General features: G+C 48.1%; 1 protein-coding gene and 1 long non-coding RNA gene across 2 annotated transcripts in view; both read left to right on the plus strand.

Annotated features, from left to right (window-relative positions):
* The window catches only part of SPATA13 (spermatogenesis associated 13), a 144735-nt gene that overhangs the window by 44518 nt on the left and 72704 nt on the right, over positions 1–27513 (plus strand). The window lies entirely within an intron of this gene.
* LOC133076288 (uncharacterized) lies at positions 79–26852 on the plus strand. Its single transcript, XR_009697521.1, has 3 exons — positions 79–144; positions 2676–2798; positions 26728–26852. It is a non-coding gene; the product is annotated as an uncharacterized LOC133076288 (long non-coding RNA).

Consider the following 27513-nt stretch of genomic DNA (forward strand, 5'->3'; position numbering starts at 1 on the left):
ATTATTAACCTACTTGTGGAAAACTCCTCTTCGGTTTCTTTTCTTTTTTTTCCCTGCAGGAGGAATCCCGCCTTGGGAAGGAAGCCTGGCTGGGTGACTTGCAAGCTATTTCTAGAAAGGCTGAGTCTTCCCACCACCCTTAGTGTAAAGATGAGATAAGCGTGACTTCAAATGCTATGATTTTTATGGTCCTGTCTTTATCCTTCCTTAAGCTGTATCCCTTAATTTTTCAAAACCTTCATTTCTAGTAATTTTGGGTGCTACTAATGGGGTTACAGTTTGCCGTGCAGATTTTATCGGCATTAGAAAACTCACTGTGTTGTTCTGCATCGTTAAGCAGACCCATTAAACAAGACCTAGTCCATCCAAACGCGCCCGACGAGACCCCGGGGGCTGAGCTGGGGGTGTGTACCACAGTGACCCGCATGTCGTGGCACTGTTCTCCGTGCTGGCGGGGGGCCTCACAGGGGGCGAGGGGCACCATGATTGTCACTGCTGCATTTGGGATCGGGTTTTATGGAGCTTCTCAAGAAAGGCGTCTACTCACATATATTTCCTGCTCATGGTAACTGGCCAGCAAAGGTAGAGAAAGATTTCTACATGCACACGTGACTTCCTAGCAATAAGGTTAAAGCCTCTCTTTCTTTTTTTTTTTTGAGTTATTATTTCCAGTACTCTCTTGGGTTCTTTCTCTTACTGAGTCTAGATCTCTTCATTTCGTTTTCTTTCATTTGTATGTTGAGGTTGTTTTAGCAGAGGACTGAGTGTTTCAAAAATCACATAAATTGAACATACATTTTTCACCTATAAGTCAAATATAATGAATACAAACTTCCTTCCATGTAGAAATAACTCTTCCCTGTGGAAAATGCCATCAAAGCAAACCAAGGTTGGTGGCAGAACTAGAAACATCTGACCAGGCATCCTCACTCCTTAAATTTAGTACCCGAAAAAGCGTCATGTCCAAAAGTTGGAACTCTTTCTACGTGGAAAGTTTTCAGAGATCCAAATCAAGGCATTTATTACTTTATAACGCTCTCCATTGGCTGACGGTGGCCTTACCTGTTGGCGCACCTGGCCTGGGGGAGGAAGAGAGGTGACCTGCATTGCTCTCCACACTGGGATTGGAAATTTAGAGCATTCGTTCAAATCCTGATTTTGCCCTGTGCGATTTTTAAAATGATCATGTAAGCATCCTCTGAAATGGTGCTACCTGGGTTTTTCATATATTGGTTCACTTCCTACATACAATACAGTGAGCAGACATTAGTACTCGCACCCTGTGAAGGAGACTAAGCTCGGGGAGGTTAGGTAACTTGTTAAAAGTCACCCAGAAAAGCTAATTTCCTTCACAGGACTGTTGTGAGAAGTTACATAAAGTACTAAGTGAAGAGTCACTAGCTGCTGCTTTTTTTTTTAAACGTATTAAAAATCATTCAGTTTTATTAATTAACATATATTAAGTTCCCACATAGCCTAAATAAACCTTTAACAATCCACCTGTGATTCTCTATCAAAATAAAGATTACAGGAATTCAGAAGGATTCTTGTTCTTCTGGTAGAATGATCTGAGAAATGTGATTTCTATGGTTTACAAAATGGAGGCTAATTATTTAGTAAACAGGGATGTATTATACATTAATTTTATAACATCTTATGGAAGAGTTACCTATCCTTTTCTTGGATATCGATGAAGATGTATTTATTTCAAACATGCCAACTAATATTCAAGACTTCTATCTATCGATTTAGTGAATGTTTATCAGGATTTTAATGAACTACCATCTTTTTATCCTAAAAAGCAATTTAAAATTTAGAACGATCCTCTGTCTTAGTTGAATACAAAGAATGATTCCCTGAACGCTTAACTAATGGTGATCTATAGGAATGTTTTAAATCAGTGACAAACATCATCTCCATTTAGATTTTCATTGTACATTTTACATTACAGTGTCTTTAAACATCCATGGGGAACTAGATATAAAAGTTTCCCACCTAATATAGAAGGACTTCTCTTGTCTTTGAGGTATCCACAATCAAAAACCTGAGTTTACATTCACACTAGAAAGAAAGGCATGTCGTAATTTGAGAGTTGAATTATATTCATTATTGTTTTCAAATCACCTCATATAATGACTGGTTCCTTCTTTATTCATGGCAGTGTTGACCGCCATGTTTGAATGACTGATTTTGAAGAGGTATCTGGTATCTGTGCTCACTGAGAATGACTCATTTTGAGAAATCAGTGTTAAACTCCTTTGAATGTTGAAATTCCCAACAGAAAATCCTCTGGGAAGAATTTTTGGTTCTACCCAAACCCAAGTAGTCAGACTGCTTTTGTCCTGAAGCCCAAACGATGCAGCTGAACAGAACCGCCCCTGTTGACTGAGTCACAGGTGGGCCCAGCTGTCACCTGTCCACACACCCACTGCCTGGTCCCAAGCAAGCACCCTCCCACGTATGGGAAAGAGGGGGAAACGTACAGATAGGGCCAGCCACATTGCCAAGATGATCACATTCTCGTTGTTGTTGCTAGTTTGAGTTTTTCTGGAGTGTATATTTAACTTGTTGATTTTTTTTCTCTCTGATGTGTAATTGTTGTTATACATTAACTTAATGCCAGGCAGCAGCATGAACCTACAAATCACACTGGTGGGTTTTTGTGTTCTGTGCAGGACAAAGTTCAAAGCTCTGATAATTTCATGGTCTGAGCTCTCCTGCTGAGCGACCAGGACCTAAAATAAATTCATCCCTACTGTGGTGTGACCTCGGTGGTGGCCTTTTGAAGACTTGGAAAGGTAGGATGGGTCCAGTCTGCCGTTTTTAAATGAAATAGTTCTTTCGTTATCTTAATGGAGATCGGAGTGAAAGGAAAACCCATTGTTTTATTTTTGTTCTGAGTTTAAGGTCAAGTGGTAGCATGTACTGAAAGTAAGCATTGCTTTACTGTTACAGAATTTGAGTGGATATATGAGTTGTTCCCCAGGAAATAGATCACGCCTTTCAGGGCAGGCACTGGGAATCAGTCTTTCGAAAAGTGCATTCGTTTTACATTATGTTTTGCTTCTCCAGGGGACCTACTCTGTAATTGTATTTATTACCAATTTGGGCATTTCCGCCCTTTATGTAACCTAATATAAGCCTTTCCTAATAATGGAGACCAGAGCACCTCACTGTGACGTGTGTTTGTGGCGCTGAGTAGATGCTGGTTTGTGTGACCAAAGACTATACAGTAAATGCTTCTGTTTATAACTGTTCCCAGCACACATGACAGGCACTAGGTAAAATTTTATTGCTTGCTTTATGAAAGATTTTTTTCACAAGGGATTTTATTTATTGGCAACGTTCTGCCACGAGTATGATTTTTTTAGGGGCCTATAATTTAGATTTTTCTGATTCAAGGCTATAATTTACTCTAAAGCTACTTGGAAATCCATTCTGTAAGAAATAAACCAATGCAGAGAATTAAGGGACTGAGATTTGCAAGGGCCAAATTAAGTTAGGACTTTGATTTTACCTCTGGAAATAATTTACTTCTTCAATTTTGAGTCCATTAGTAGCCTGTCATTTTTGACATCATGATTATTGACAATTTTGCATATCTAGTCTTTGAATATGCTCTCATTTCAGAAACCTTAAGCAAATCATTGGTCTTAACATACAAGGCATGGCATTTTAGAGATCGTATGAGGCATTTTATTGAAAATTTCTGATTACCTGGATTTAACAGTTTCTTCCAGAGAAACAGAACTGAAATGAGAGAGCGAGAGAGACCGAGAAGTTGACTGGCTTTAAGGAATGAGCTCATACAGTTGCAGGGCTGGCAACAGCACAGTCTACAGGGCAGCTCGCCAGGCTGGAGAGTCTAGCAGGAGCTGATATCGCAGTCTTGCCCCGAAGGCAATCTTGAGGCTGAATCCCTTTCTCTTTGGGAGACCTCAGTCTTTTAAGGCCATCTACTGATTGGATGAGGCCCACCCACATTATGGAGGGTCATGTCATCTGCTTGACTCAAAGTCTCCTGATTTAACTGTTCATCATATTTTTAAAAAGTGCCTTCACAGCAACATCTAGACTAGTGTTTGACCAAATAACTGATACCATGGCCCAGCCAAGTGGACACGTGACATTAACCATCACCGCCGCCAAGTGGGGAGATATGGATGTGACAGTTTACCTGTGTGGACGATAAAAAGTTCTCTTTCCTCTACCTGCTCACATGATGTGGAGTTAATTTCAAAGTAAAAGTGGAAAATTAGAAAGCTGGGGAGTAACCACAGGAAAATTCAATGCCTCAGCAGTGATTAGAAACGAGAAGTGTGACTAAGGACAGGAGGGGAGGACACATTAAGGATATGCCAAGGTCACGTCCTGTGGCTGCAGGGGCTGAAAGTAGCCTTCAGACAGGGAAGGGTGTGCGAGGTGGAAGAGCAGGGGCAACAGCCCAGCAAAGGTGATGCCCCGGTGCCCCAGAGCCCCAGACCTGCACACAGACGGAAGCTCAACAACACGCCCTGACTTAAGACTCCAGCAGAAATGATTTTCGGTTGGCATCAGTGTCTCAGTCAGGCCGCTGTGGCCAGCCCCCTCGCTAGAGAGAAGTTACCTTTCAGGATTTTGCAGCCTTAAATTTCAGGAAGTGAAAGCGAAGCACAGTAATTGAGTGGGCACATTAATTTTCTGCATGGAAAACACAGGTTTTAGAGAGAAGGGCTCCACGGGGCAATTTGTTTGAAATGGGCAACAGGACTATTGGAAAAAATCCATCAAATGGAGAGAAAAAGAAAGCAATTCCGAGAGATAGGGTAGGAAATCATAGTGCCTTTGGCTTTTGTGCGTCCTGGGGAAGTTCTAATTGGCCAATTTATCAAGAAAGCGATTCCATTTCCACAAAGTCACACTTCGTCTGCTGTTCAGTTAAAAGGGCCTTGGTGTGGGTCAGATGGGTAGGAGTGAGTTTGTGCAGACGGGGCAGAATCAACAAAGAGCTTTTTATTAATCCTTTTCCTTCGGGAGGCCCTTCCAGCAGACGCTGAGCTCTACATTGTGACACTTTGGCAGCAAACTCCTTTTTTCAAAGCAGCGTCACCTGTGCTGTCACTGGTCACAGGCTCCCAGGCTTTCAGACCCATGAATTCCTTCACTGTCCCAAGAAAGGGGAGAGTGCCAGACCTCTTTTTCTGAGGCCTCAGGGTGTGCGGGGGCCTTGCCCAGAGGCCACTGAGCTCGCTGTGGCCCCCGAGGGTCCGGTGGCTGCCTTTCTGAGTGGCCCCAGCTGGCTCTGGTTCTCAGCCAACCGTGCTGCCCAGTGTCCCTGCGGCCTTCTCCTACAGAGGTTTGACAGAGGCCTGGAGAACAGCCGCCCATCTCCTCCCCCTGCGTTTACTTCTAGTCAATATAATTTTCTTTTTTTTAATAAATTTATTTATTTATTTATTTATTTATGGCTGTGTTGGGTCTTCGTTTCTGTGCGAGGGCTTTCTCCAGTTGCGGCGAGCGGGGGCCACTCTTCATCGCGGTGCGCGGGCCTCTCACTATCGCGGCCTCTCTTGTTGCGGAGCACAGGCTCCAGACGCACAGGCTCAGTAGTTGTGGCTCACAGGCCTAGTTGCTCCGCGGCACGTGGGATCTTCCCAGACTAGGGCTCGAACCCGTGTCCCCTGCATTGGCAGGCAGATTCTCAACCACTGCGCCGCCAGGGAAGCCCTAGTCGATATAATTTGATGTAATTTGATGTCCCTCATTCCAGGTAGTGAAAGTATACTCCAGGTTAAATGGTGATCTCCGAGTTTTCAAATCGACGGCCTTTTCTCGGTACTCCTGGTTTCTCTGCAACCATGGCCTGTCGATCGGCCTCCTCGAAGCTCTGCTTGGTGGCCGTGCAGCTGCCCGCCTGGCTCTGGCCCGCCCCCGCTCCCCAGCGCGCCGAGGGCACGTCCTTCAGCGTGTGGGGCCCTGGGGCCCTCCTCCCCCTCGGCTCCAGCCGTTCGCTCACTCCGCACATCCCGGGACACCGCGGGCTCTTCTGAGTCAGGAACCAGTTCTGTGCACGTCTACTGTGGCGGCAGAGCCTAGCCACCAGCTCTCAGAGGGCCGTGTCCCTGCCGCGGGCTCCAGGGGACAGAGTTGGTGTGCCCACTCCCGGGGCCTGGTGGGGTGGCCGGGGTGGCGGGGGGCGCGGAGGATGTGTCTGGGGAGGAGAGGCGCGGGAGGCGGGTCTCGGCGGATTTTGAGAGGCTCCGTGGCCGCGGAGGCCTCCGTGCGGGGGCACAGCGCAGACCTGCGAGCCGCGGGCGGACTGAGGTGCAGGGCGTCCGCACGGGGCCGGGTGGGCGAGTCCTGTCCCGCCTGCTGCTCTCGGAACGCCCGGCTCGGGGCCTCGCACGTCCCGGGAGCTCCTTACGGTTTCTGAAAGTCGGTGTGAGTCAGGGCGGGTGTGAGCCACGGGGGCCCGAGGACCAGGCTGCGGAGGTTGACTTTGGACCCGGGAAGGGACGGGAGCGTGGAAGGTGCTGGCTGTGACTGGGGACACACTTCAGGACCCTTCCCTGAGGACATGGCATTGAGTGCGGAGCGGATGGAGAGCAGGGAAATGATCACAGCTCTTGGTGAGCAGTAGCGCAGCCCGAGGCCGGGGGCGTGGGTGTGGACATGGACACAGGACCTGGGGGTGCGGGCGGGAGACCGGTGAGGACATGGGGCGGGGAACGTGGGGTGTTCTCCAGCCATGGGTGTGGACAGCGGGGAGAACGGGCAGCGTTAGCAGGGGACGCTGGAGGTTTCCTTGTCTCGGGGGCTGCTGAGAAGAGGCCGTGGGTCCTGGTGGAGACGCCCCTGGTTCTTAGGAGAGTTCATCCCCGAGCAGGGAAGGGGGCGCGGTGAGTGGCCCCTCGGGCGCACGGAGCTGGAGAAACCCCCGTGTGGAACAGAGGGCAGCTGATGAGGAGGTGAATAGACGGGAGCAGCGCCAGGTAGAGCAGCGGCCGGGGCGTCCCAGGAGCCTGCGGAGGAGTGGGGGTCACGGTGTCCCAGGCTGCAGGGTAGTCGGGGGGGAGGTGGGGAGGGCGCCTTTGGTTTGGTGCCGGGCAGTAGCACGTCGGCAGTAGTATAGCAAGAGCGGTTTCCAAACGCAGCAAGGCAGCGGCAGGAGTAAACGGGCAGCAGTTCCCCCCCGGGACAGTCCTCTGTCGAGGGCTCCGCACGCAGACGCGTGCTGGGTGATGGAGCTACAGCGATGAGCAGGGCTTATGTAGCCTGGTCCCTCGTAGCGTTTCTGAGCAGCGAGGTGAGATGAGTCATCAGGGAACGGGGATCCACTGAGAGAAGTCCAGACTTCTCAGGAGGGGTCCTGAGGACTGTAGGAACACAGGAGAGGGGCAGGAATTGGAGAAGAGAGTGTGGGAGCCTCAGCTGTGCGAGCGTCTGGTCCATCTTCCCACCTACAGGCCCATGTTTTAGGCCCTGACGGCACCTCATGGGTCTTCACTGCCTCTGGTTACGTGGGCTCTGGCAGCTTCCCCCGAACATGGAGAGGGTCCTCGAAGAACAGATTCTAGAGTGGTGAGACCCCAGTTGTACATGGAGCTGAAATGCACATTATGTCGGGTGAGTGCCCGTAGACGCGGTGGTTTAAATGTGCATTTCTAGGTGTCCTGAACTTTTGTCATTCAGAACAGGATTTTTTTTTTAAAAAAAGAAAGGAAAGCTCATGTAGCTAACGTCACGCTGAGATTTCTCTTTCCCTTCTGGCCTGCAAGAGCAGGGCAGGACCTGGAGAGGAGAGTCCGGGCCCTTTGCTGGAGGAGGAGCAGCCCTGCGAGAGTTGGGACGTGGCCGGTGGGTGGGACGCGGCTCTTGATATTGCGGTAGTTGGTTCCTGTGGACATCTGAGTCGTTCACGGACCGTGGCGTTGGATCGCTGATTTTCATCCAACCTCCCCCTCACGTGACTTTTGAAAAGACAGTTACTTCATGTCTTCTTAACCTGTGGCCGTTTTCGAACTGTGGTCCTTTGATGACTGCATCAGTGATATTCAGACTGAGTTGGCCACTGTGCTAAGTTGGGTTTCTTCTGTGGCCGAATCGCTTGTTTGCTGTTTAAAAATTCTACCTGCTTAAGGTATGTGGAGTCTTGACTTCACCGGCTGGGCATGAGTCAATGATTTCGTCTGTACTGTCCAAGGACAGCTGCAAGATGTTTGCCTGTTGGAGCAGGAGGTAAACCAGTGCACCTTGTAAGGGTGAATTACGGCTAAATTTGTGGGAAGAGGGTAGCGTAGCTTTCTGAAAGTTTCCCCATCCCCTCCCTCCAGCGCCAGCCTCTGGCAACCACTGGTCTGCTTTCAGTCTCCATGGACTTGCCTGTTCTTGACATTTCATAGAAATGGGATCACATAGGATATGGGCTGTTGAGACTGGCTTCTTTCACTTAGGATAATATTTTCAGTGTTCATCCATGTGTAGTATGTATTAGTGCTTCTTCTTGTGGCCAAATAGTATTCAGATCTACGGGTACATTATATTTGGTTTATTCGTGCATCATTGGGTGGACGTGTGGTTTGTTTCCACTTTTTTAACTCTTAGGAATAATGTTGCTATAAACATTCATGCACAAGTCTTTGTGTAGACATGTTCACGATTCTCTTGGGTAGATACCTAGGAGTGGAATTGCTGGGTCGTATGATAACTTTGTAGTTCATATTTTTTGAGGAACTGCCCAACTGCTTTCTAAAGTGGCTGCACCATTTTACATCCCCATCTGCAGTGTAAGAGAGCTCTGATTTCTCCACATCTTTGTCAACACTTGTTATTGTCGAGAACAATACAGTATTCTAGCAAACTCCTAATTATTTAGGCACTGATTATCTGTGAGGTGGGTTTTCTAGGATTTTGGTTTCTCTTTCTTTCTTTGTCTTCCAAGCAACTGACCTGTTGGTTTCACTTCAACAATATCTAGTTTCACTTCCCTGGGGATAGAAGGGAACGTGGGAGAAGTTAAACTGGTTAATGTAGGTACATATTAACACCTGTTAACAAGTTGGCCAGAAAGGTTTAAGGAGAAAGGCTGACTGTGTTAGCTTACATGATATTTTGGATTAATGGCAAGTAGCTCTCTGTAGGACCGGGGCTGTGTCCTGAGGTACTGTGATAATTTGTAAATTTTGTGTCTTCTTTAATGCAAATATTGAACATTAATTATTTTCCATATTATCTGAATGACCACTGTATAGGGGAAACTGCAACTTAATTTTATCGCCTCTGTTCGCATTTGAATTTAATTTCTTGGTGCCAAGAAATTCAACTAAAGTGGCGGTACTTAATTTCATGCAGAGTTTTCAAGACACCTTAAGGGGTCTGGGGTAATATTTCCAAGAGCTTCCTGTGTTACTCAAATGTGGTGAGGGGGTGTCATGGTCAGTACCTCTCTGGTGTTTTCTGTGAAGCCCCCGTATCGATGGTGAGCAGGAAGACACGCTCACTCCAACGGGGTGAAGGCTTGGCGTCAAGAGGTCCTTCGCCAGCGAACGTCACTGTGAGCTGTCAACTCCGGTCTTTAACAGTCACGGAGTTTACATTCTGTCTCATGATGGGCACAGAATAGATGACTGACATTTATCTTACTATAAAACCAAGTCTTAGAAAACAAAAGATCAAATAAAAATAGCTGCACCTTTCCACAGCACACTAAAAAATGCTCCAGTTTACATAGAACACATTTTTACTCCATGCCATTCATTTATTTAATAAATGTTTATTGGTCCCTGAACTAGGGATAAGAAAGTATAGAGATGTTATCCCTAATTTTTTTTCTTGAAGGATTTCTTTTCTTTTTTTTAATCTGGATTTTTTTTTAATTGATGTATAGTTGATTTACATTGTTGTGTTAGCTTCAGGTATACAGCAAAGTGATTCAGTTATATATATATGTATATATTTGTGTATGTGTGTGTGTGTGTATATGTATATATTCTTTTTCAGATTCTTTTCCCTTATAGGTTATTACAAAATACATACTGAATATAGTTCTCTGTACTATACAGTAGGTTTTTGCTAGTTATCTATTTTATATATAGTAGTGTGTATATGTTAGTCCTAAAAGATCCTACAAGGTACTTGAGGAAACATCATTAAGACCTGATAGAAGAAATCAAGTCAACATGAAATGAAAAAGACGCAGGGATGCTGTGGAGGAGATTTGGGGGCCGGGGGCTTAAATATTCGTGACTAAGTCATTGAAGATGACAGTTTACAGCTGAAAGGACCTGAGTTTGTGTTCCAAGTTCTCATGCTTGCTCTGTGACTTTTGTCAAGTGACCTGCTCTTTCTAAGCATCCCTTTGCTTCCCCCAAGGGATCAGGCATGGTTAAGTTCTTATTGGAAATTTCTGGAACCGGGACCATGCTGAGAGGCAGTGTGGTGTGGAGAAGAGAGAAGAGGTCAGGCTGCTCTGCTATCAGTGCCCAGCTCGGGCCTCCTGCTGGGAGCCCTGGACCCCCTGTGAGTCCCAGGACCCACTGTCCTCTGGGTGAAATGAAGGTAATTAGAGCTGCGTGTGGAGCAGAGACAAGAGTGACCAGACTGCACGGATCCTGCATCCGTGGGGGCATCCGATGTGGAATCGGGGGGGTGGGCAGAGCACAGGGACATTTCCAAAAGCTCTAGAAGCTAAGTAGGTCCGTGTACCGTACTGCAATATAATATCAATACTAATAGCATAGAAAAATAAGAGCTAACAGCGATAGAAAGCACTTAGAGGGCAGAAAATCACGAAGAGGAGATGGGGATTTTGAGAATCATCACTCGGGGTTATGGCTTTTAAAGAGTCAAGTAAAGATGGCAGCTCATTTTTAAAACAATTCTGGTTTCCTCTTTGCCTGTTTGTTCAAACACACGGATCGTCTGTTACAATGTCTGGCACTTAATGTTCAATGTTATTTGCTATCTAAAGAAATCGGCAGATCAGTAGGAAGCAGCATATTTTAAGAGATAACAATAGGCATGATTTCTAAATTAGACTAGAGTACTGGATTATCTAGAAAAAGAGAACCAATTTGAGGAGAAAGAGCCCAGGTTGAAATAAGCAACCAGCTGCCTGTGTAGGTGGGCAGTGGTCAGATATATTGGAAAAGTGGAACTTGGTTATTTAGAAATCTTAACTTTGTGATAAAACTTTCTGTTGTTTTTGTTTTTATTATAACTGCTACAAAATCTACAATATTTGTATTATAAAACAGTTAAGAGTATATGATAACAGTGACAAAAACTGTGACATAACGCAGACTCAGTAGAAGATTATAAAGATGAAAAGAGTAATGGGACAGTGGTGATTGACTATAGATTAAATGTATCAAGGTACAATTTTCAAAGTGTTAAAACATGACTAGCCCGCAGATCCATTGTGAGCTTGTGTGAAAGACATCTAGCTGGTGAGTGAGGGCAGGGGCTCGGGGTGCCGAGGATCAGAGCATTAGCCCGTCTGGCAGGAAAGGCTGAAAGGTTTGCTAAGTTGGAGACAAAACCAGTTAATGCCTTACAGGCAGTAAAACCGTGACCTTTGTGGTTATCTTTTCTGCATGGCAGAAATGATTTGCATCTCTACTGGCCACAGATAATCTGCAAATTAATCTGTAACTTACCAGATCAGCACAAAATAGCATGTCAAAATAAGGCACCTTCTCCTAGAGAATGAAATGGCCTTTGGGTGGTCCTGTTGGACCCGCTCTGGTGTGAAAGGTGCCACCCTTTGCTGGGTTTCCATTTCTGGATGTTTAAAATGTGTATAAGGATTAGAGAGGGACCATTAATATCAGTGAAATTACCAGGATGCCTGGGACTCAGCGTGCACGGGGTGTCCTGGGGGCAGGTCTTTGTCCCTGGCTCAAGCCGCCCAGTGACATGGATTTGGTTTCCTGGAAGCAGAGCCCTTGTTCTTCCAGCTCCTCCCCTACCCCACCCCATCCTCTCCTCTTCACTTGTTTTGTTTCTAAACTGACTGTACTCAGCGTCAGGTCCTCACAGCCTCCCTGCCCCCGTACAGGCAGGGACTCAGGAATAAAGCAGCAGGCCTATTTCAGAGACAGATGGCTTTGCTGGATGTTCCAGAAACAAGAAAAAAATGGCTAGCGGTCTCTCAAACCCTTTGTCATGAAATCCTTTAGACTCAGTAACAACGTTGCAGGCGTCTCCCACCGGGGCCTGGGTACGTATGGTTCCATGCCCGGTTAAGTCTGCTGAAGTGTGGCCTGGGGTCACCGTGGAAGCATCGTGCTGCCTCATTCTTGGGGCAGCTCAGTTCACGCCAGTTTCCTAAGTTAAGTCTTGCGGGAACTTAAAACTGGACGTCTGGCTCAGCAAGTGAGCAGCTGCATTTGTTCCAGTCTCTTCTCCTTGTCCTTGCTCTGCAAAGCCCGGAGCTGTGTGGCCTGTCCCACCTGTGGTCACGAGGATGTGGACGCTGGGAGGTGACTGGGGCCCAGCAGAGTCAGAGGAGTTTTAACCAAGTGATGACCCGAGGGCGTCAAAGGGCCCTGTCTGCTGTTTATGGAAGGATTGTATTTTTAGGAGATGTAGTACGTATTTTCAGGATCACAAAACCATAAAGGTGGAGGAAACCTCAGAGGTGATGCATCCAGCCCCAAGGCCCTCTGCGGTCTGTGGCCGCTGGGCCGTCCTGGGGGCTAGACGCATGTTCCTGATTCCTTGATTGTTCGTAAATTCTTTGTTCCAGAAGGAAAGCAACCATATTCTATGCACTGATTCTCCCAGAGGGTAAACATGTGAATAAATCTGTACTCCTTCCCTAGGAAAATCCCTAAAATTTGTGTTAGAAGCTGCGTATCCCAGGATCCTTCTACTGTTTGTGAAAGGACGTGGGTACCAGGTCATTGTCCAAACCGATCTGCAGTGTGTCTGTTCTTTTAAGACGTGGTGCTTAGAACTGGATGTATTATCCCAGGTTAACTGGCCAGGGTACGGGTTAGGGGAGGGCTGGGAAAGACCGTTGCCTCTTTGATCGAGCTCGGCTCCTATCCTGTGCGTGGAGTTGAACGTACTAGAATTTCTGAGAGTCGCGTGACAATGTCGGATCACAGTGGCCACCCGGCTTTCTACATCTTTGGGTTCTTTGTGTCAAGTAGTCCCATCTTAGCCACGTATAGGTAATTTTTAAACCTAATTTTTTTAAACCGTGAATAGTTATGATGGTAAGCAACACCATTAATAATAATATAGGAGTTTTATCAGACAGAAAGAGTAGCATGATGGTTACTAGCCTAGCACCGGAGTCAGACTGTCTATGGGTTCAAATCCTATCTCCTTTGTTTATTACTATATGACCTAGAGATAATTCAGTGGGATTGTGCCTGTAAGGTACTTCCCAGGGCTCCTGGCATGTGGTCAGGCGGTTATTCTCTTTGCCCAACTCCTCTGAGCTCTTCAACAGGCATTTTGCTATTTAACCCAACTCCAACTTGAAGAATACCATTATTTTCCCCCTTTGTCCAGATGGGGGAACTATGTCACTTGTTCGGGGCTATATGGCTGCTGAATCTGCAGTAGGAATTTGAACACAGGTCTGTCTGATGCCAAGTGATTGGTACAGCTACTTAGTCCTATTAGATTATATGTTATTTTTATTAGTATTTGCTGACTCATCCTTCTAACACTGGTATATCTTCTAAAAGACGACTTCATTAAATATTTAATTTATACAAAGAATATTTGTAACATGTATAAGTTTAACAACCCCTCCTGAGAGGTAACCATCACTCTGAATTTTGGGCTTATCACTCCTTAACTTTGCATTATTGGTTTTCCACATAGATAAATATTCCTCAGGAATACTTTATTCTTTATAATTTCCTAGTTGAATAAGCATAACGTTTGAGATGTGACTATAAGGCAGTTGTTTTTCCTGCTCCCCATGGGGCCTGTGAATTAATTCTGTGCTTCTTTCCTTCCCTGACCTCCACGAAAACCCAGGCAGGTCCCCTGACTCCCCCTGTCACTTGTGGGTCATAAGAATCTCACAGTCACTTCCAGTTTAAACAAACTACTCACTTCTGCAATTAAAATGCTCGGTTTCATGTAATAATCCAACTTTAACCTTGTGATAAAGTCGAGGCTCTTGACCTGGCACCTCCCTGTGCCCCTCCACCCAGAATATGGCAGGTACCCCAACCCTTGTTCTTTCGTGTGAACTTTAAAATCAGCAGGTTGGGGTGACACACACAGAGTCTGGACGTTGATGGAGGTGTTCTTGAGTCTTGGTGATGTAATGGTAATGGTTCTCCCTTTACAAGACCTTGGTCAGGTGAGCATGACCACTGACTCAAGGGGCAGGTTTCTGGGCACTTACCTGGATGAGCGGGGAGCCTCTGTTGTGCACAAAGCTCTCAAGTAGGAAAGGTCTGTGTCACTGGCTTGACCATCCCACTTACTAAGCAGCTCTTTGTTTCTTTATGTTTTAAATTTATACCCTTTTTTAGAGTAGTTTTAGGTTTACAGAAAAATTGATCAGCAAGTACAGTGTTCTCAAACACCCCTCTGCCTGACATACGGTTTCCCCCTGCTGGTAACATCGCACATCGGCCTGGCACAGTTGTTCCAATCCGCAAGCTGACACTGACACCTTGTCATCACCCAGGGTCCATGGTTTACATTAGGGTTCACTCTTGGGGTTGTCCATTCTGAGTCTGCACAAGTGCATAGTGACAAGTAGCCACCATGACAGCGTCACACAGAGTGGTTTCACTGTCTGAAAAATCCTCTGTGCTCTGCCTGTTCCTCCCTCCCTCCCCTTAACCCCTGGGAACCACTGATCTGTTCATTGTCTCCATGGTTGTGCCTTTTCCAGAATGTCATATAGTTGGAACTATCCAGTATGTGGCTTTTTTGGATTGGCTTCTTTCACGTAGCTTTATGCTTTGAGGGTTTCTCCATGTTTTTTTCAGATGGCTGGTAGCTCAGCTCTTTTTAGCACTGAATACTGTTCTGTCATCTGGATGCACCATAGTTCATTTCTCTAGTCACCCCCTGAAGGTCATCTTGATTGTTTCCAAGTTTTGGCAACTGTGAATAAAACTGCTATAAACATGTCAGCTATTTCGATTTGTTCTCTTGGGTAAAATGAGACATTGGACAAAACTCTTTATCGCTTCCAACCCTCAGAAATCCCGTCTGTGAAGACGGCTGAGAACTAGGAACAGGACCAGGAGGGTGGGAGACATTGTGGTCCCCAAGAGGAGGAGACGCGGGAGGGGAAGAAGGGGGAAGACGGGCTGGATGCAGCCGAGAGCGTGAGGATGGGGATGAAGTCTTTCAAAATGGAAAACAAAACCCAGAGCAGCAGACAGTCGAGGGTGGAGGAGCTCTGGGGGCTGCTGGGTTTACGGGACTAGTTTTCAGCCTGTAACTGATGTCACGCGTGGAGCTGTCCAGGAGGGCCTGGGACGTGGGCAGACGTGGTGAATGCTCCTGCTTAGCGGGGCGGGGGCTGAGGGTGGTGTCACATCAGCCGAAACGCAGCAGCCCCGCCGTCCAGGCCCTGGCGCCCACGCGGGCAGCCCCTCTCGATGCCCAGGGAGATGGTCCCTCCTGCGTGCACGCCCGGAGGGCCCGCCGGCCCGGGAGCCTGGCTTTCAGAGGAGAAGCGTTGGCTCACACCCAGTTTTGAGAGCTCCTGGTCGCTTTTCTGTGAGGGTCTCTCTCGTGGCTTATTCGCTGCTGGTCACAGGAAGGTCACAGGAAGGGAGGTCGCTCTCCTGTGTAATTTAGGGAGTCCAAACAGGCAAACACTGAGCAATCAAAATCTTTGTTTTAAAGTCCCTAAAAAGAGTGATGCAAGAACCATCAGGAGAGAAGGCCTTTCCTGAGGTCGTTGGTGATGAGGACGGAAACCTTGTGACTCTTCCGAGTTGGGGACTTGGGAAGTTACTGTGGCTCTTTTGACCGAAATTCATGGTCTGGATACTTAGAGTAAATACATGCTTTGCCTTGAATTATGTGTCTAAATCCTCTTCAGAATGTTTATTAGACTATTCCCGAGGCCATTATGCTTAACATCATCAATTTTGTGCTTTTAACAGCCTTACTGATATAATCTACATACCATAAAATTCACTCACTGCAATTGTACGATTCAGTTATTTTTAGTAAGTTTTACAGAGCTGTGCAACCATCATCCCCAGAAGAACCCTCGTGGCCATTTTAGTCACTGCTTGTTTCCTCCCCAGCCCCCGGCTACAGCCCTCAACTTGCTGGGTAGAGTCACCCTTCCGGGACACCTCAGTGTCGCCAGAACCCAACAGCATGCCATCTCTGTGCTGTCTTCCTTCACTTTGCCCTTTAAGGCTTCATTTAGCTTTTGAAGTCTGTCCATGTTGTAGTAACATTTATTTTTATACAATTACAATAAGTAACTCTATAATACTTGACTCCTATATTCTTTGCTACATCTGAGTTATTCTTGCTTTTAAAAGATAATCACTTTGCTGTGCCTTTTTGCAAGTTTGTTTCTTTATTCTTCGAGGATTCAGTTTCAGAAGGACATGAATAATTGCACTGTGGAGAAGAGTTTGATCTTCCTTTGACGGGGCCCCCAAGCCCTCTTTCGGTTGTAAAGCCGCACAGTCACCCTAGATAGGCGGCCAACAGCCGTAAATATTTTGCCCAGGATCATAAAGGGGTGCTGGTCCCACAGGGAACAGCACGTTCTTGAGACCAGCCCCGGGGACAAGTGTCTCTTCTGCACCCGAGCGGACGGGGCACCCAGCCAGCAAGCTCGTACAGCCCAGTCCTGGGCCGGGGCGTATGCAGCCAGCATGGTCCATAGACCCCCCAGCACTGGCCTCCATCAGAGACCTAATAAGTTCCTGTATTTTAGCCTCACCTGTACTTTGAGGTACAGTATTAGAATGCTCCTGTGACTTTGTGTGTGTGTGCAAATTGGGGAAGAAAGTTAAAATTGGGGTTTAATACCTGAAGGGAGTAGGAGGAAGGATCTCGCAAGGTAACAGACAACAGAGCTGCTATTCCTGTCAGAAGACACAGGTACGGACACTGACAGCTCTCATTAGACCGGTTTTGTCTTTTGTTCTGCGTCTCCACTTACATCTCTAATGACTGGAGATCAGAAATTTTCACTGCGCAAAGGTAACAAAGCCCCCCACCGGAGATGAGAACAGTGGAGGGAACTCCACCAGTTTTGTGAGCTAAAGCATCCCCGAGCTTGTCCACTCTGGCCGTAGAGTAGCTGAGAAGGGAACAGTAAACCCTCACTTATTTAGGAGTTAGTAAACGGCCCCTAGAATCGTGCACGGGTTTATTCTGTGAGGATTTCCGAAGAGCACACGTTTGGAGTTGGCTCTTTGCAGAGGACGCTTCTGGGCAGGATGTAGATTGGTGCCTGGTCATCCTCATCCCTCAGCAGGAAAGGAAGCCATGCCAACGTTGCAGCTTTTTCCATCTTTTTCTCAGTTCATCACAGAGACGCGAGCTTCGTTTCATTGTCTGTTTTGGTGACGAGTCAGGTGTCAGATTCAGCAAAGGGCAGACCTCCCTGGCCCTTTGCGTGGTTTCCCTGAATTCCGTTGTCAAGGATGGGCCATGGGTCCCTGTGTGGGTCTCCGAGTGTGACCAGCGGGTGACAGTTACGTGTGTGTTGGAAGAGCCTGATCTCAGTAACATGGGGCCTTCCCTTCACTCCAGGGCCAGTTCCTAAAGGCGAGAATTGGGATACGGAATTTTTTGCAGCTTAAATTCAGTGGCCCCCTCCAAGTTTCAGACTTATTTCTCACTTTTCTTGGTAGAGAGGTGGGAGAAGAAGCCAGAAAGATTTTTTTGGATGTTACAGTGCCCAGTTACTTCAGGAGAAGGACCTGGCAGCCTCTCCCACAGGGTAAGGTTGCTTTGAAGGCATCCAGACTCAGTGTTTACAAGGAGGCCCTGAATGTTTCATCAGATAGTTACTGAGCTGCTGATAGCTGCCTGCCACTCTGTGTCCGCGTGGACGCTAAGGGCGATGAGGACAGGCCCGACCTCAAGGACACGTGCGCGTTCCTGAGTGAGCCACTCCCAGAGCCGGTCGTGTAGGCCCCGTCGGGGGAGGTGCCGTCCAGGCTGATCTCTGCTGCGAGCAGGTTCAACCCTGGTCCAGAGGGTCCCCAACTTCCTTAGTCCATGTGTCGTGGTTTCTCAGCAAGTCTCTTATGCAGCCCCTCGGCCAAAAGAAACACCTACATGTTCCATTTATTAAGTAGTTTTTAACTAGCCATCCAAAGAAGGCTGTTTCTAAGTGTAGAGAGAAGAAAATTAGAAATTTCAGAAATTCGTGTGCTTGGTTTAGTTTGAAGGCAAGCAGAAGTCTCAACATGAATACATACTTTTTGTTGAAGCCTGGATATAGGGGGTTTTCTAACCTAAGGTTTTACAATATTATGCAGAAGACACAGTATTCCCAGAAAATAGGAATCTCTGATGATGTTTTTCTTGTTTTCTGGACAAGATTGTAATCTCCTGCAGAACAGGCCTGTGTGGACCTTGGCGTCAGTACCCGTGAGCTCTCAGCACGCATGCAGGGACCCGTTATGACAGCGATAGACGCAGTGAGAAGTGTCCCAACCCTAACCGAGGGGATCAAGAGCTATCCTTAGGGCCAAGGCAGACTGAGGAATTCAGCTTGAAAATGCAGTGTGATCGCCAAAACATCAACAGTAATTGTCGTAAAGGCCCAGGTTCCTGTTTCTCTGTTAAAACCCAGTTATGTTCTCAGTTGTCTCCAGAGGACAGGGGCTTTGACTTCATTTAATTTCTAATTTTAGAAGATTGGTTGAAACTCAGTTGTCACACTTAAGGCGTGGGGCGAGGGAATGAAAGACGGAAAGACGGTTCTTGCCAAGGGCAAGTCAGCAGAGTAAAATGCGGACCTTTGTCAGGTGCTCCCACCTTCCGTCAGCTTCAGTTCTGGCACTGATGGCACTTCTGAAGGAGCCCGTCCAGGTGTCATAACGATGCAGACTTCATTACGATTGCTTGTTTAATCGTGTGTCTCCCCAGTGGGATAGAGGTCTGGGGTGGCTGAGACGGTGCCTGCTGTTCCCCGCTCTCCTCCTCTGTCTGTCCCGACACCAGTCAGACAGGAGGGGTCAGGGGAACCTCCTGGAATGATGGAAGGAACGGATGATGCCTCACCTGAGGTTCTTTCTTGTTACCAGATGAAGTTTCAAAACAAGCCGCAGGAAGCCCATTTAAATGGAAGCCATCGGTGCTTCTTTCTGATTTTCTGCACTCAGGTGATGCCATTACCTGCACGTGGCCCTGAGCTGCTTGTGTCACCCCCGGAAGCAGTGAGGAGAGATTTCTGCCAAAGCACAGCTTCTTGCATCAGAGCGTTCAGTCTAGGAGGGATGACGGGGACTGCCGTATCATTACAGTTCTGAAATGATTGTTAGCAAAGAAATGAACCAGCAGACTTTGGCAGGGTGTTTTTTTTGCAGGGGACGTGTGAGGCCAGAGGAGGCCAAGGACAATCCACCTGTTCCCCGTACCGCAGAGGGGCTTTCCCATCCTTCGTCTACTTCTGCCACCATACGAGCCCTTAAGCCAAAGAAATCAGGTTCATCTTTTTATTAATTCCTATTATGAATTGAGTATAATACACTAAAAATTAACAATAATTAATATAGCGAGCACATTCCTTACTATTGGTAACATAGTTTATTTACATTAGGAATTAAGGGGGGTTGAGCAGATGACAGAATCTTACAAGAAAATGTGTTTTAAATTCTGAACAATTGACTTCTACATTGACATTCAGAATACCACGTGTCCAAATTGGAGATGTCAGTTACTTAACAAGTCATAGTCAGGGTTGAAAGGAGTCATGAAGCATATATTATCCATCTGTAGGGAGAAAAGATAGAACTAGTTTAAAAATGAAATAATGGCATTTCCCCCACATCCACGTTTAGACATCCCTTCTCTGGTCCTTCACTGCGGTCTGGCAGTGACCTTTGACCGGGCAGGCTGGCTGGAGGGCGGAGGAGGTGCTCCGATCTTGGATCACAAAGCAGTGACCTGTGCAGGTGGGGCCTTTTCTGCACCCCCATGGACCCTATGGGAGATGCTACTTTTGCCTCAGTCCAGATTCGCCTGTAAGAGGCTTACATCCATTGAATTTCCAACAGAGAAGTATTGCACCTCTTTTTGATCTATAAATTTGATGTAGAATTCCATTACCTGTTTACCTTTTTCCACATTAACCTATAACGATAAAATGTATGCTTTACAGGGAGAGGTGTCCTGTTATGAGCGTGACTGATATTCCAATGAAAATATTCTGTTTGGGATGCATTTGCTTCTCCTGACAACCTGTGAGGTGCTCTCAGGGGTGCTGGGATCCTGTTACCCCAGCCCGGGGACCCCCTAACTCTCTGAGGCTGGTCTCACCGAGGAATGCGCCTGGCCTTGTCTGTGGTCGCTGGGTCCTTTGCAGCGGCTCTTGGGGGCGGGGCGGGGAGCAGACCTGTGTCCTTTCTTGGTCGCCTGGGGCTCACCTTCCCCGAGCCTCCTGGGAAGTCCCCCCACCTTGCTCATCTTCCCCCTTCCTCCACTCTCCTTTTTTTAGGTTCAAGATAGTTCCGTCTTTGTTATTCTTTAGTTTTTTTTTAGCACCTAAACTGGTTTTGAACTTTTCACGAAAGACAGAATATAATGCTCGTTTCATGTCAGGTCCTCTGAGCGTCTGACATATTTAGAACCTTATTAAGCTTTGTGTCAAGGGAGCCGTGTCAGTGGGGTGTGATGCCGGGGCTTTCCTGAGTCTGACACATGCTCCTGTCTTCCGTTGGGCTTCCGGAAGCTTCTGACATGAGAGCGCCAGAAGCATCCCGTCGGGTGAATGGAGCTGAGGAGCGGGACGGAGCCACCTGGTGGCCAGTCTCCCCACGGGCAGAGCTGGAGGCTGGCTGAGGTTGGGGGTGTGAGCGCCCACGGGTTAGGGGGACAGGCGGGGGAGGAGGTCAGAGCTGAACCAGGGAGGAGAGGAAGATGCCCGCGGGCTGCGTCTGGGGGGTAAGATTAGGGGACGGAGCTCTTCGCACAGCCTGTCTCCTGCACTGGTAGGTGGTGGGCTGGTAGAGAGAGTGGACACAGGAGGGGCGTCACCCATCGCTGTCCGGTGAGGGCTTGGTGTGCGCAACCCCGGGAGCGGTGCCCTTCCTGTAGCAGGGGCCCGCGGCAAAGGAGCCGAGCGATGCAGCAGGCCACACGATCCCATGGAAGCTTCTGGCCCAAGTCTCTGTCGTAGAAAGAACGGTAAAAGCCCAAAGAAGCTGCCGAGGAGCTCTCCTGAGTTGCCTGCGAGCCCCTTTTCGAAGGACAAACATGACCTGGGAAGTTGGCACTGAGCGAGGGCCTGAGACGCGTGTGGCGTTTTCCTCCATCAAGGTTTCCTCGCCCTGGGGGCCTGGGGGCTGAGCCGCAGGAGAGGGAGGCCGGGGCCCCCTGAGTACAGGAGGTCTCCTTTGTGCTCGAGCACAGTGTCTGAGGCCCTCAGCATCCCTTTTTCAAGCCTCAGAGGGGCCGCTGATGTCCCCTGGGGCAGGCCCTCCTCGAACAGAGTGGCCCCAGCGCAGCTTCTGTGGGGCTGGCCCCCCCCCCGCCCCCCCGCTGTGGAGGCATGGGCGCGGGCGCCTGCTCAGGGACGGTGGCCGGTCGCCACTGCTCCGTTCACGTTGGTACCCGGGGTGCCTCCTGCGGGATGACGTCCGTGAAACAACAGCCAGACGTCAGCTCGGTGAGAAGAAGACGTTTAAATTCGACAGACAGGGCATTTCAGCAACTGCTTTGCTGCGAACAGTGTGGGGACGCGGGATGCCGACTGAACAGAGCAGGGGAAGGTGTTCCCTGGGCCCCTGTCCATAGTGATGGCAGGACGTGCTGCTCCCACAGCCCTAAACCGAGACCTGACTAGATGGAAACAGAGTGGAAGGCTGATCTTGTTTCCTCCAAAAGGCAGTGTTATCAACTGGGGTTCTATGCCCAGAAAGACATTTGATGCAAAAAGACAAAACCAAAAACCTTGAGCGGTAACATAAGTTCAGGGAAAATACAACACCGACACATATACCCTTATAAACGGTTTTTCCCAAATGCTGGGGGTACAAGCTGTGCTGATCGTTGGCGGGGTTTCTGTGCAGCCTGCCGGGTGAGCCCAGTGACGCACAGCCCCAGATTTCTGCTAAACGGCCTCTCGCAAGCAGAAGCGTTGCTTCTGCTTCAGTGACCTTCAAAGTGCCTTCAAGATTAGGGCCACCCATCTGGAAAACTTTCTTTACTCTGAACCATCAGTGCAGGGGAGGCCCCGTTGCTGTGGTGACATCCTTTTTGGCACTGGCTGCTGGCATGAGGTAGTCCTCACCGAGAACTTGGGAGGTTACTGCTGCAGACTTACCGTGAGAAAGATGGGGGCTGGGGAGGGGGTGCAGGAACCAAGGCAGGCCATCTGCAGCTCTTAACTTGGTGTGCCTCTCCTGAAGTCTTCCGAGGCTCTTTCAACCCCGGGGTTTAGAGTGGCGTGCAGGACGGGGGTTCAGAGGCTGGCACTTTGCTGAGCGTTGAGGTCACGGCCAGGAAGCACAGCTCAGGTGCAGACCTACCCTAGCACACCTGGCTAGACCTGCCCGCCCCTGACTTCAGAGACCAGAGGAAGGTTCTCCTCTCTTTGGCCCAAGGCCTGCGTTTGCAAACCCTCAGAATTGACAAAGCAAACATCCATTCCCTACTGGGAAACCCCATGCTCACCTGCAGGAATGCGGTTTAGTCTAGTAACCCAGATAAGGCCAGCCAGCCAGTCACACCTTGTATAGAATTGACACCCTTCCCAGAGATACAGTGACTCAGTCTTGTCCGAGCTACGGTTTTATGTATACTTTCAGTTTTTAGACACTTAAATGATTCGGTATTTAAATGAAGGCAGAGCTCTGCTCTTTTGAAGCATCCTCCCCCGTCTTCACCTGGAGAGACCCCGAGGATGCCACGTCCATGGGGGAAGGACAGTCTTCCTTTGAGATGTGGACACGGGGGTTGAAAGGGAGAGGGAGAGGGTTTTGTATTAAGGACCGGGCAGTGGGGAAAGGAACTTCATCCTTGGAACTAGAACCCACCATTGAATCTTAGATGCATTTTCCTATGGAAATGTTATAAATTATGGTTAAATTCACTATATTATCGGTTAAATGTAGTTTGATGGACAGAGTCTATGGGGAAATAGATTGCCCGTAAGTTACCCTTTAGAATACAACCTGTGCATAAGGTGCGGGTGCTAGAATTTGAGCTCCGGTCAGAGTCTTGACTTCAGCAAGGTTCTGGGAAAGATTTTGGAATGAATAAGAGAAGGAAAGGACCTACCAGGAAGGGAAAGGGGAGAATAAAATGGGCAGGCTCAGCAAACGACAGTGCTGAACATCCTACAATGCACAGGCCAGCCTCACAGCTGAGGATGATCTGGCCCTGGATGTGCAAGAGGAGGGGGGTTCCCATCCTTCATTAGTCAGTCACTGGCTGGAGGCAGAGGATGCAGAGTTCAATAAGACCTGGTCTCTGATGCAGAGTTCAATAAGACCTGGTCTCTGCCTTCAAAGAACTTTTCAACCTCACCGGAGTTACGTGGAGAGAGCAGACAGAGAGACGAGAGTTGCAGAGCAGTGTGGCCAGTGCTGAAACAGCAGCGCACACAGGAGCCCACAGAGGACGGGCATCTGAGTAGGGGAGGAAGGAGAGCGAGCCTCCAGGGAAGAGCTGATTTGAGTTAGAGACGGGCGGGGCGCATGTTTATCCATCAGGAAAAGAGAAGCATCTCTATATACTCCAAAGAGACCCTAACTGAGGGATGATTTTACTCAGCTGAGAAACGAGAGAAGCCAGAAGAGCTCAGATGGATAGTAGCAGGAAGGTGCTGTCTCCCGAGGCTGGAGGGAAAGCGGGGGACAGGTGCCAGTGTCCCCCTGCACAGGAGCGAGGACCGGCAGGGGCCCCAGCAGGAGCGGGAGCCGAGGAGGGGCACAGCAGCTTCTGGACAAGCCCGGCAGCGGCCCAGGCAGAGGGGACGCCCCGTCATCTCCCTTCTTCCCGCATGTGGCATCTCCCACCGGTGCTTCCCACTGGCCAACCTGACCGGAAGCCACTGGTCAGGGGAGCCTGGGGACCGTGGTTCCCTAACACAGAGAGACAAGAATGGCTGCGAGAGACTCTGAGAGCCAGCAAGAAAATGGCCCAGAGCATCGCAGTGCGAGGGATGGTGGCTGTAAGTCACTCAGCATCCCTAGAGGGAAAGGTATGGCGTGCTGGGCTGAGATGTGACACCTTCTGAGGTCTGGAGGCAGCCAGCATCCCTAGATGAAGTGACACGTGTCCGTTTGCACTCTGGGAAGGACACTGCGGCTGAATGGGAGGTGAGTTAGACCACAGGACAGGAGACTTGTCAGGGAAGCCTTCCAGGTGGACGCACTGACGGCGGGGGGCCAGGCCAGGATTGTCGAGATGCGCAGTCTAATCTCTTAGGCTAACCGATGAGGTCTGGAGGGAAAGGAAGAGAGCTAGGATGACCCTGGGGTTTGGCCAGTACGTGGCAGTGCCTGGGCTGGAACCCAGTCCCCTGCTGCCCAGCCTGTGCTTTCACCTGTTGTAGCCTGATGAAGGGTCCTGATCTTTACGGTTAGGAGTTGGATGTTCCCTGAGGCCATATTCTGCCATGCTGTGATTCAAGGCTCTGTGCTTTCACCCCTTTAGCATCCAGATTTCAGTGTTTGCTTCCAGTGTCACATTTCCTATAATTTACCCGGACATGTAACGAAAACCTCCTTGTTTGTACATTAGCCTGGTATGTATTCCTGAACTTCAAATTCAAGTACAAGTTCTTATTTAAAAATTATTGGTCATGGTTGTTTTCAGAGAATTCTCATTACGAATGAAATGTTCCCTTCTAAAGTTCAAACAATCCAGAATCCAGCTGCTAGACAATGGATTTCACAATATTCCCATCTAAAATTCTTTCTTGTAGTTCTGTTCATAAATATCTCTGGCTGAGCTCCCACAATTTACAAGACTTGCTACAAAACCACTGATTGAATTGCAACCCTTGTTAGTGAATAGAGGTCAAAGTATTAGTTCTAAATAATGCAAGTTGGTATGTTACTCGGAAATGCCAGGAAAAGCTTTTTTCCGTGATTTTCAGTTTCATTCCAAGCAGCAGACAACAATCACGTTGTTCGCGGAATAGTAAGTCACTGGTCTTTTAAAAAGCATGTTGCCCCAATTAGAAACTCAGATATGCATGTATTTTACTGGATCTGTAGCCTAAAACTTATATAAGCTTTAAGTACATACTTAGACTTTTGAGTGTTGTAAAAATGTGAACATCTTCACATTGGAATAATATGGTGGTACGTAATGATGAATTGTTAGCCTTGGTACCGTTATTGACAAGGCAGGATAACGGATACAAAATTCACATCCAGATAAACTTAAATAATCTTAGTGTGCAAAGCACAGTTCTTACTCTCAAAGAGTTAATGGTCTTGTTCTGAAGGCAGCCACATAAACTTGTTAAAATGATAAATATAGATCAGTATAATATGCTTTTATAAAGCAATTTGGTGAGATGCCTGGAACCCACAGAGTAAGGGGTCTAATTCACTTTAGGGGGATCAGCAAGGAATTCTCAAAGAAGGTGACAGACACCTGCAGACGGTCTCAGAGTTAGACTAAGGGGAGGTAGGTTTTTCTAAAGCTGTTTTCACCGAGTTTCCATTATTACATTACATCGAGCCATCCTTCTAACTACATTGTTCTCCTTAATGTAGGGTGACCAGTCATCCCAGTTTGCCAAGAACTTTCCTGGTTTCACCCTGAGAGTCCCATATCCTGGAGGACACCACATCCGTGGGCCAACTGGGCTGGTCACCTGAACTTACTGCCCCCCAATCTTCCTGTACCCATGCCATTTTCTCCCTAGAATGGGCCATCACCTTGTCACCGCCTTGAATTTATCATGGGGCCTACACACATCCAACACAGGCCAACAGAGGCTCATGAATTGATTGGTTGTTTGAGATACACATAAATGTTGGCACCTCTTATTTTATAGACGATGCTGAAGCACAGATTACTGAAATGACTTTACTCAAGATTCAGGTGGCAGTTTAGACCTAGACCTGGCCCCTGGTCCTCCTCAGACCATTCTCAAACCACCCAACAGTAAAGCAGCGCTTCCCTGCACCCCTTGAGCCCTTAGGGTCAGCTTAACAGTTGGGTCCTTGGTTATAGAAGGTCTCATACTGCCCTCCGCTTGTGGTGTCAGTATGTTGTCTTCGTCCAGCCAGACTACAAGGCAGGGATGCTGTCTGCTCTTCTGTGTCCAGGGCAGGTCATAACAAGACTACTATTATTATGTAATGTGCAGTCAGTGGACTTCACTTGCGACTGGACTTGACAGTTGGCACAGACTATCCGCTTCATTTCAAGATTGTGAGAAGCTGCAACAACCCCCATGCCCTGTCCCTCCCAGGGTAGGTGAGGATGGACGGGTGATGCTGGGTGTTGGATTCATCCTGCAGCTGGTTGTAGGTTTCACATCCACCCTCGGTGCCGGGATGATTTGAGATTTTACTGATATGGTTCAAATGCAACCCACAGCTCTTCAGGCCCCTCATTTCTCTGTTTGAACATTAGACTGCAGAGGGCATGTGGGCACCCCATCCATCTTCTGATGAGTGGAACTGGGTAACTGGACATCAGAAAGGCTCCAGGGTCTACATCCGTGCAGCCTCCCTGGTCCTGGATGGAATCAACGCTTTAACCATGATTCTCCCTGGAAATCCCTCCTCAGTGGGCACAAGGTAGGGGCAAATGAAAATGAACCCATCGGAGAATTTGGAGAGAAGCAGCAGATGAGACCTCTTTGCATGAGGTCAGATTTTCTTTCTGCACGTGAGAGGAATAAGCCAAATTGGGGCCTGACCTCAAGGTCTTTATACAACTTGCTCCTTCTCTTCTGCCTTTAATGTTGCCTTCGGAATAACGGCCTTGACTGGCGTCTTGAGGACTTCCGGGATTTGACTTAAGTCTGGGTTATGTCAAAAGGCACTGAACTTGGAGTCATGCCTGCGTTCAAATCCCAGCTCTGCCTCTGTCTTTGTTCATTAGTTTGAAGCAGTGAAGACGCGCGTAGGCCTTGGGGTGGGGGAGCCGCAGGACCCCCAGATGAATACCTAACCTGCCCAAGCGTCCATTTGATTGTGTATGAAATGGAAATCATTCGGTTGACCTTGTAGGTTTGCATGACTACTCAGTGTCATGATGATTTGAAAGCACTTAGTACAGGGGCCTGACATGTAAGCACTTCATAAATGGTAGCCTTTTCGGATTATGATCATACTCTTCCCTTCCTTCCTTCCTTCCTTCCTCCCTCCCTTCCTTCCTTCCTTCGCTAATCGTTCAGTGAGTGCAGGGGAGCAT

This window comes from Eubalaena glacialis, chromosome 16 (genome assembly GCF_028564815.1).
Source record: "Eubalaena glacialis isolate mEubGla1 chromosome 16, mEubGla1.1.hap2.+ XY, whole genome shotgun sequence".
NCBI classification, from domain to species: domain Eukaryota; kingdom Metazoa; phylum Chordata; class Mammalia; order Artiodactyla; family Balaenidae; genus Eubalaena; species Eubalaena glacialis.